Raw genomic sequence first — 9,181 nt, 5'->3', positions numbered from 1 at the left:
GGTTAGGGTTTTAAGATAGGGTTTAACATTAGGGTTAGGGTTTAAAACTAGGGTTTTTAAATTAGGGTTAGAGTTTCAAAGTAGGGTTGTAAACTAGGGTTAGGGTTTCAAATTAGGGTTTTAAACTAGGGTTAAGGTTTCAGAGTAGGGTTTTAAATTAGGGTTATGGTTTTAAAGTAGGGTTTAAAACTAGGGTTAGGGTTTCAAAGTAGGGTTTTAAACTAGGTTTAAGGTTTCAGAGTAGGGTTTCAAACTAGGGTTATGGTTTTAAAGTAGGGTTTAAAACTAGGGTTAGGGTTTCAAAGTAGGGTTTTAAACTAGGGTTAGGGTTTCAAAATAGGGTTTTAAACTAGAGTGAGGGTTTCAAAGTAGGATTTTAAACTAGGGTTAGGGTTTCAAATTAGGGTTTTAAACTAGGGTTAGGGTTACAAAGTAGGGTTTTAAACTAGGGTTAGGGTTACAAAGTAGGGTTTTAAACTAGGGTTAGGGTTTCAAAGTAGGGGTTTGAACTAGGGTTAGGGTTTCAAAGTAGGGTTTAAAACTATGGTTAGGGTTTCAAAATAGGGTTTTAAACTAGGGTTAGGGTTTTAATGTAGGGTTTTAAACTAGGGTTAGGGTTTCAAACTAGGGTTTTATATTAGGGTTAGGGTTTCAAACTAGGGTTTTACATTAGGGTTAGGGTTTCAAAGTAGGGTTTTAAACTAGGGTATGGTTTTCAAAGTAGGGGTTTAAACTAGGGTTAGGGTTACAAAGTAAGGTTAGGGTTTTAAACTAGGGTTAGGGTTTCAAAGTAGGGGTTTGGATTAGGGTTAGGGTTTCAAAGTAGGGTTTTAAACTAGGGTTAGGGTTTCAAGAAGGGTTTTAAACTTGGGGTTAAGGTTTCAAAGTAGGGTTTTAAGCTAGGGTTAGGGTTTCAAAGTAGGGTTTTAAACTAGGGTTAGGGTTTCAAAGTAGGGTTTAAAACTAGGGTTAGGGTTTCAAAGTAGGGGTTTAAACTAGGGTTAGGGTTTCAAAGTAGGGTTTGAAACTAGGGTTAGGGTTTCAAAGTAGGGTTTTAAACTAGGGTTAGGGTTACAAAATAGGATTTTAAACTAGGGTTAGGGTTTCAAACTAGGGTTTTACATTAGGGTTAGGGTTTCAAACTAGGGTTTTATATTAGTGTTAGGGTTTCAAACTAGGCTTTTTTATTTGGGTTAGGGTTTAAAACTAGGGTTTAAAATTAACATCTTACAAATTACTTTTATATCTGTATGTGTGCCCTGAGGAAACTGTGGAGACAACATGCGCACAGTCACTGTTTGCGCATCTTTAAGAACTCATCAATATTATAAAAGAAAACATTTACTTTAGCAAAGGAATTGGACAAGTTATAGTATTTAATAATAAAGCATAATCAGCAAAAAAAACACAGTAATAGTCACACGCTACAAATTTGGAAAAGAATCAAATAAAAAAAATTTGTGACTGAAAAGTCCTGGCTGTACCTAATCAATTGGCCAAGATGGCCGCTGCCCCGGGTGGGCGGAGGGGAGAGAATCCTTAGTGTACCTAATTATTTGGCCAAGATGGCCGCCGCCCTGGGTGGGCGGAGTGGCGAGAATCCAAGGTGTACCTAATTAATTGGCCAAGATGGCCGCCGCCCTGGGTGGGCGGAGTGGCAAGAATCCAGGGTGTACCTAATGAATTGACCAGAATCCTGGGTGTACCTAATCAATTGGCCAAGATAGTAAAAAAGAAACCAAACCGAAGTAAATCGCGCATTTAGCTAGCGCTGCATTAGTGACGTCACCGGCAAGCGCGAAGGCGCTTCTATCAATTTTATTATTTCTTTAATCTTAAAGTATCTTGCTTTTATATTCTTAGGTTTATTCACGTTTTTACAATTTCCGTCCATTCATTTGTATATTTCAATAACATATTTAATCATTTCTTTCCAATGTTTTACCGTCAATTTTTTTTATCATATAACTTTATTGAACAAATGTCAATGGACAATTTCCAGCCAATCCTGTAGCGTGACATCATCTGTAGGCGACCCCGATACAATCTAGCAGACCGATCACATCCGGTACCGACACCAAACCATGTCTCGAGTCACAGGACACTGTCAGTGCTGATCCACACCACTTTAGGTAAGGATGGCGGCTGCCATACAGATTCGTGTCCAAACCCCCGAACTATCCCTTTAAAGTACATTTCAATTCAGCTATAATTGAGTACATACATACTACAAGACTTATATAGCTTAACAGAAAAAAAGTTACAAACATCTACTGAGAGTTGTTTTATTTTTCGCATTGAGCAGAAGCTTCATTATTTATTTATTTACAGCGCGGTTAGACCCGTGCTGCTCGCAACCCAGACCTACGTGCCCCTAGCGCTTGCCAGCCCTTGTTAAAGTATAACAAAACGTGTGACTTCATTGTTTACATGATTAGCGGATAGCATCAATACAATGTCTGCCTTGCTGAGTTGGAGTCTTCAGGAAGGGGGGTTTAGTAAAATTCTGAGCTAGATACAAATTCCGACATATTCTGTGTCTCTTACACGCATCAGTAGTTGTAGCAGAAGCAGTACACCGGTCACCGGAGATTTTTGCAGTGGCGAAAGTGGATGGGAAGGATCGTGGTCTTTATGAAAGTGTGGGATACATGTTCCTCGTACCCTCAGAGCCAACTTTATGGCGAACAACTTCCTGACAGAAGGTGGAGCGGTGAGCGACCTGGCTTCGAATGAGAGCGCGTCATCCAAGATCATAATCATTTGTTTTATGCAAATTATGTTGCTGAATTTTAGTCTTGCAAGGCAACAAAATTACTTTCACAAACAAAGGAAAAGCAAATCATAATATATATGTATATATATATATATATATATATATATATTTTAAACTATAAATAAATAGATAAAGGGGCACTTTGGGCCAATAACCCCGCCAAGCTCCTTTAGCCATGTTGTGGCTACATTCACCATCGAAACTAAACAAAACATCAAGTAAAATTATAATAAAAATATAAATTTGTTGGGGAAAAATATATATAAACATTTTTTTCAGGTAATACCACATGATGTCCAAATACATACATGTTGCTAAAAAGTTATTTATTTATTTATTTTACATAGTTGTGAGACAAACCTGATAGATGCTTCCATGGGTTCTTGGTTGTCTTGTGGATGATACAAACTCCTGTCTTTAAATGTATTTCAAAATAAAAGTCCCACATTGGCTATTTCTTTTTGGTTGCACCACATGATAATTCAATGGGCCTCGTCTGACAAATGCATCTCTCAATGGCCCATGTATTAAAAAAAAAATAGCCTTCAACATAAAGGGTTTAAATAATCAAAGAATAACCTCATACCCTCGTACATAAAAAAGACAGTTCAAGGTCAAGGATGGCACAAAACGGATTCACAGCAAACCAAAATTAAGTGCAAAAACTTATTTGTCCAGAAAAATCAACTCACTCAAAATATGAATAATATTCTGGTACTATGTTTGTCCTGCATGTCATTCCAGATCTGAAAAAAAAGAAGAAGTTTTTCTCATAGCAATATGCCGGTATACTCTTTTATTGTCAGATTTAGTTGAGCATGCCTTTAAGTCCTCCCTATGTGCATGGCAAGCATACGCCACTCTTGATAAACTGGAACACTTGGCATCTCCTCTGTTGCACATGGAGAAGTTAGAACTCCATCAGGCTAAGGCCAGGATCTGCTGTTGGGTTACCGTTGTATTGATCTCAATTTCGCATTCCGGGCATATTCCACTGGTTAAATCAATGAGGAACTGTGAGAGAACAAACATTCATAATAAGAGCAAGAATGTGTACTTCTTTGCTGGGCGCGTCATGTATTGCATGCACTTACTTGTTGGATGATCTCTGTCACGTTAACTCCCAGGGCATGGATAACCTGAGCTTTTATATGCCCGTACACTGTTGGGCAATACGAAGAAACACAACAACTAAATTACTTATTTCTTTACTCTTTAGTTGAACGTGACTTGCTTTAGTCCACAACAAAATTATGCATAATGTCGATGGAAAACTGCTGTTTTTCTCTTTGAGTGGCAATATTATGTCATCAGCCCAATTAAAGTGATATCTAGACTACTACAACCATTAAGTGGAATAACATCGAGACGCTTCTGAGTCTGTTGGTGAGTTTTCACAGCATTTTCTCACAGCGCATGAGTGATAGCAACCATTTGTGCTTTGCTGGCATCTACTGGTGAAGGCACAGCAATGCTAGTTGTTTTTGATGAACAAGTAGATTTGCTCCCAGTGATTGGCAGTACATGGACCATGTGAGCACATGTGCGTGTGATGTCACAGTACCTCTTCCTCCTCCAGTGGGTTCCTCTTGGAGAACTACCAACAAAAGACAACAATTCTATTATTTCACATCTGAGTGGTAGTAGTCAAAATAGATTTTGTTCCTTTCAAGAAAAAGCCCGACAAAACATTTGTTAAAATTACTGTGTGGTAGAATGTGGGAAATTGAGAGCTTTATATATTAGTTGATGATGGCAAGGAAAATGATCGACTAATTAATCAATGATGTGACTGGTGAGGCATGGGCTTTTTTGAAGTCAAGAATAAAACTATGAATCCAAAATAGAATATTAGCCTCTATTTCAATTTTTACCTTAATTGGAACATTTGTTTTCAAAGCTTTTAATTGTGCTTTAATCAACACCACACTGTAAAAAAAATAAAAGGGCTTTACATTCCAGAATGAAGATTTCTGGTCAACTACTTGCATATTCCGATCTTCCGTGTACATGCTCCGCTACCTTCATCAGATCGATGTAAACATGTGATTTATCAAGACGAAGTTCATTGATCTGTTCTATAGTTTTTACACTTAAAGCAACATCTTGATTGAAAACAAGCTACTAGTACTTTAAAACAAGTTCTCCCATCGTAGACGTTTTTTATTTTTTGCTAACCTGGTTATGAAAGCCCCGATTATAAATGTAACCACTGGTAACATAACTGCATGTCTGTTTGTAAGTTGTAACAAACCAATCCGTGTTAAAATCAGTAAATAATTTTTTCAGTTAGGATCAGTGTTCCCGATAATTTTCTATGTGTGTTCCATGTTTCTGGGGCAATGGCACTTGAGGGTTTGAGCTTTCCAAGTAGATCACTGTTCTGGTGTACAATGTGCAAAGTGTAGGTGTGGGACTTTACTTATGTCGTCGTTAGCTGAAAAGGAAATAAAAGAGAAAAACATGTTATTTATCCCATTATACTTGAGGAATGTACAGCATTGGTTATACATTAGGATTTTGTGAAAAAAAGTGGAAATGATTTTGGTTATGAGATAATGATGAAGGTTGAGAAGTGGCAGCCAGATGAACGGCAAGTAGTGCATCCTTATATTGTAGTTATAACATAGCTAGGCTATTTCATGTAATAATAATAATAATAATCATTATTATTTTACTCTTCACACGCAGGACGGAGTAAGGTAAAGGAGCCTCCCCTACCTGCCTCTGACCGCAAGTCCCTGATAATAATACATGCTAAAATTATAGTTGTAATGTAGCTAGCTAGCCGTAAATTCTTGAAACGATATTATGAATCAACTACAACAAAAGTTTGGCTGCACTGTAACGAATTGACTCTAGAATTTACAAGAAATAAGTGGCAAAAAAGTTGCCAGCTAATTCTTGTAAAATCTCAGTACATTATTGCCTTTTTTACAAGCATTTACTGTATATAAATTAGTTACTGTATTTACTTTTACAGCAATTCACTATAATCTAGTTTACAACCGTTTCCTTTATTCTACATCATTTACTTATTTGATTTAAATACACAAATACAGTATGTCGTAGTAAAATCATCCATTCATTTTCTTAACCACTTATTCGTGCGTAGAGCAAGAATCGATGGGGACGGGTTACTAATAAGCCATGGCTTCTACCCGTCAGCCCTTCTTTCGTATGTCATTGTTACAAATGATATGATGTGATCGATGTAACCTGTAATAATGTGTTCGAAAGGAAAAAATGAATAAAACAAAACAAACAAAAATATATTATGAATCAACTGAAACAGTTATTTGGAAAATTCTGACTCCTTTGGCTGGATGCAGTTGAGTACTTAATGTTTGAGCTTTCCATGTACAATAGATCATTTTCTGGTGTACAATGTGCTAACGACTTAGGTTATGCGATAATGACAACGGTTGTGAGGTAGATATTAGTTAGTGGCAGCCAGATGAACTGCTAATAATCCATCTGTTTACCGTAGTTATAACGTATAGCTAACCTAGGCTCCAATTAATGGTTAGACTACATCAGATTTCACATTAGATCTTTAGGCATTCGCAAACAACTTATTACTGGAGGCAAATGGGTGTGTTTAGCTTCCCTTGCAAATCATTATTCTGGTGCGCAATGTGCAAAGAGGTGTGGGAGGTTACCTGGGTCGTTAGTAGCTGAAAAGTAAATAAAAGAGAAAAGCAAGTTAGCAAGCAATTTATTTCATTATACTAAAGGAATGTACAGCATTACTTTGTTTATCTATACATTAGGTGAAAACAAGTGAAAATGTCTTTGGTTATAAGATAATGACAAAGGTTATGAGGTGGATATTAGCTGGTGGCAGCCAGATGAACTGTCACACCGTGGTCTTGTCATTTCCTGTTTTATTTGGAAAATTCTGACTCCTTTCGTTTCAGGTCACTTGCCCTTCCTCATGTGGTGTCAGTGTCAACCCTGATTCCTGATTGTGTCCACCTGTTTCCCATTACCCTCATGTGTTAAATGGTCTGCGTCTCCCCTGTCTTGTGCCTAAGTGTTTTCGTCAGAGCCACTCAAGCCAGTCACAGTCCCTGTGCCTTCTTGTCACGACGACTATCCAAGGCAGAGCGTAACTATGATGTTGGGGACAGAGAGCTTCTGGCTGTCAAAATTGCTTTGGAAGAATGGAGGCACTGGCTTGAGGGGGCGAAGCATCCGTTTGTGGTCTGGACCGATCACAAGAACCTGGAATACATACGCAAAGCCAAGAGACTTAACCCACGCCAGGCCAGGTAGGCGCTGTTCTTTAACCGTTTTTCCTTCTCTCTCACTTACAGGCCGGGGTCTCGTAACGTCAATTCCGACGCCCTGTCTCGTCTCTATGACCCCGAGCCTGTAGCTAAGGAACCAGAGACCATCCTTTTGCCGAACTGTGTGGTTGGGCCCACACTTCACTTCTTTACTGTCATCCGGGAGTCCGACGGACAATGTACGCCATCTCCCGGCGATTCTGGTGGCCTTCCATGGAGCCGGAGGTCCGAGAGTACATCGAGGGCTGCTCGGTATGTGCCCAAAATAAGTCATCCACCAGATCACGCATGGGCCTGCTGCAGCCCCTTCCCATTCCTTCCAGACCATGGGCAGAAATATCCCTGGACTTTGTCACAGGACTCCCCATCTCCCGAGGTAAAACCACAGTTCTCACTGTAGTCGACAGACTTTCTAAAATGGTCAGATTCATAGCCTTGCCTAAGCTTCCCTCAGCCAAGGAAACGGCTGAGGTCATGATTAACCACGTTTTTCGAGTTCATGGGTTCCGTAGAGACATTGTGTCGGACCGGGGGCCCCAGTTTGTGTCTCGCTTTTGGAGGGAGTTTTACCGCTTAGTCGGAGCCAAAGCCAGCCTAACCTCAGGTTACCACCCTGAGGCTAACGGCCAGTCTGAGTGCCTCAACCAACAGTTAGAAACCGGTCTCCGGTGCCTAGTCTCCCAGAATCCTTCAACGTGGAGCAAACACCTGGTCTGGGTTGAGCTTGCCCATAACTCGCTGCCTACTTCTGCCACAGGACTCACTCCATTCAAATGTGTTTTTGGCTACGATCACCCCTTCTTTGCTAACCTGGAGTCTGAGGCCTCTGTTCCTTCTGCCCATGCCTTGGTCCGCCGCTGCCATCGCATCTGGGCAGCCGCTCGGCAGGTACTGGAGCGCCAGAGGGACAGAGTCAAGCGAGCAGCTGATCAAAAGAGGAGACCTGCTCCAGCATACCAGCCGAGGCATAAAGTGTGGCTGTCCTCCAAGAACCTCCACTTGAAGGTGCCATGCCAAAAGTTGGCACCACGGTTTGTGGGTCCGTACCCAATCTCCAAGGTGATCAACCCGGCCGCTGTCCGTCTCCGCCTGCCTCAGTCCCTTCGTGTTCATCCATGTTCCACGTGAGCCAAGTCAAGCCAGTCAAGGAGAGTCCCCTGGTTCCGGCTCCCTCGCGCCCGCCGCCTCCTGTGATTGTGGATGGGGGCCCCGTCTACAAAGTGAAGCGACTGCTGGCCGTCCGCAATCGTGGCCGGGGCAGGCAGTTCTTGGTGGACTGGGAGGGGTATGGGCCCGAGGAGAGACAGTGGGTTCCTTCCCGCTTCATAATGGATGACTCTCTAATTGAGGACTTCTATAGGGATCATCCTGACCAGCCTAGGCTGTCGGGAGGGGTACTGTCACACACCGCGGTGAGGTTGTCTTGTCATTTCCTGTTTTATTTGGAAAATTCTGACTCCTTTCGTTTCAGGTCACTTGCCCTTCCTCATGTGGTGTTAGTGTCAATCCTGATTCCTGATTGTGTCCACCTGTTTCCCATTACCCTCATGTGTTAAATAGTCTGCGTCTCCCCTGTCTTGTGCCTAAGTGTTTTCGTCAGAGCCAGTCAGTCCTCAGCCTTGTTGTCCTGTATAGTTTTAGTTAAGGAGTGATATTGGTTTGTTTGTAGTTTAGACATCCTCCCTTTTGGAGCGCCTTTAGTTTAACATTTAATAGCCTTTGTTTTTTCCCTCTAAACGAGGAGGTTTTTTTTTTGTTTAATAAATATCTGCCTTGGCCTCAAACTACTATCTCTGCGTCTGAGTCCTAAATCTGCCACATCGTGTCATGAACTGCGAGTAATACATCTACTGTAGTAATAACGTAACTAGGCTTAAACTATTAGTAAATTATGCAACAGCTACAACCGGCTTCATCTAAGACTTTGAGAGAGACAATAACTGAAGTATTTTGGCTGGGGACAGTGTGCACTTGAGGGTTTGACCTTCCCTTGTAGATAGCAGTTTTGGTGTACAATGTGCAAAGTGTAGGTTTGGTGACTTACTTGCATCTGAAAAGTAAATAAAAGAGAAAAACATTATTTATTCCATTATACTTGAGGAATATACAGTAT

The 9,181-nt window shown here is 40.8% G+C and overlaps 1 long non-coding RNA gene across 3 annotated transcripts; it reads right to left on the bottom strand.

Moving 5' to 3' along the window:
* Positions 1 to 3,081: 3,081 nt before the first annotated feature.
* Positions 3,082 to 8,773, bottom strand: LOC147155443 (uncharacterized). Of its 3 annotated transcripts, none has more exons than XR_015092253.1 (3): positions 3,871 to 5,989; positions 3,599 to 3,790; positions 3,082 to 3,522 (listed from the first exon to the last, which is right to left on the bottom strand). It is a non-coding gene; the product is annotated as an uncharacterized LOC147155443 (long non-coding RNA). The 3 variants fall into 3 exon arrangements; XR_015092251.1 differs by lacking the exon at positions 3,082 to 3,522 and adding an exon at positions 6,439 to 8,773 and having other exon boundaries at positions 3,558 to 3,790; positions 3,871 to 5,213; XR_015092250.1 differs by lacking the exon at positions 3,082 to 3,522 and having other exon boundaries at positions 3,558 to 3,790; positions 3,871 to 5,995.
* Positions 8,774 to 9,181: the final 408 nt, after the last annotated feature.

Source organism: Leptonotus elevatus, chromosome 22 (assembly GCF_054856555.1).
Source record: "Leptonotus elevatus isolate MCC_2025b chromosome 22, RoL_Lele_1.0, whole genome shotgun sequence".
NCBI lineage: Eukaryota > Metazoa > Chordata > Actinopteri > Syngnathiformes > Syngnathidae > Leptonotus > Leptonotus elevatus.
This window is presented reverse-complemented; position numbering and strand designations above follow the sequence as displayed.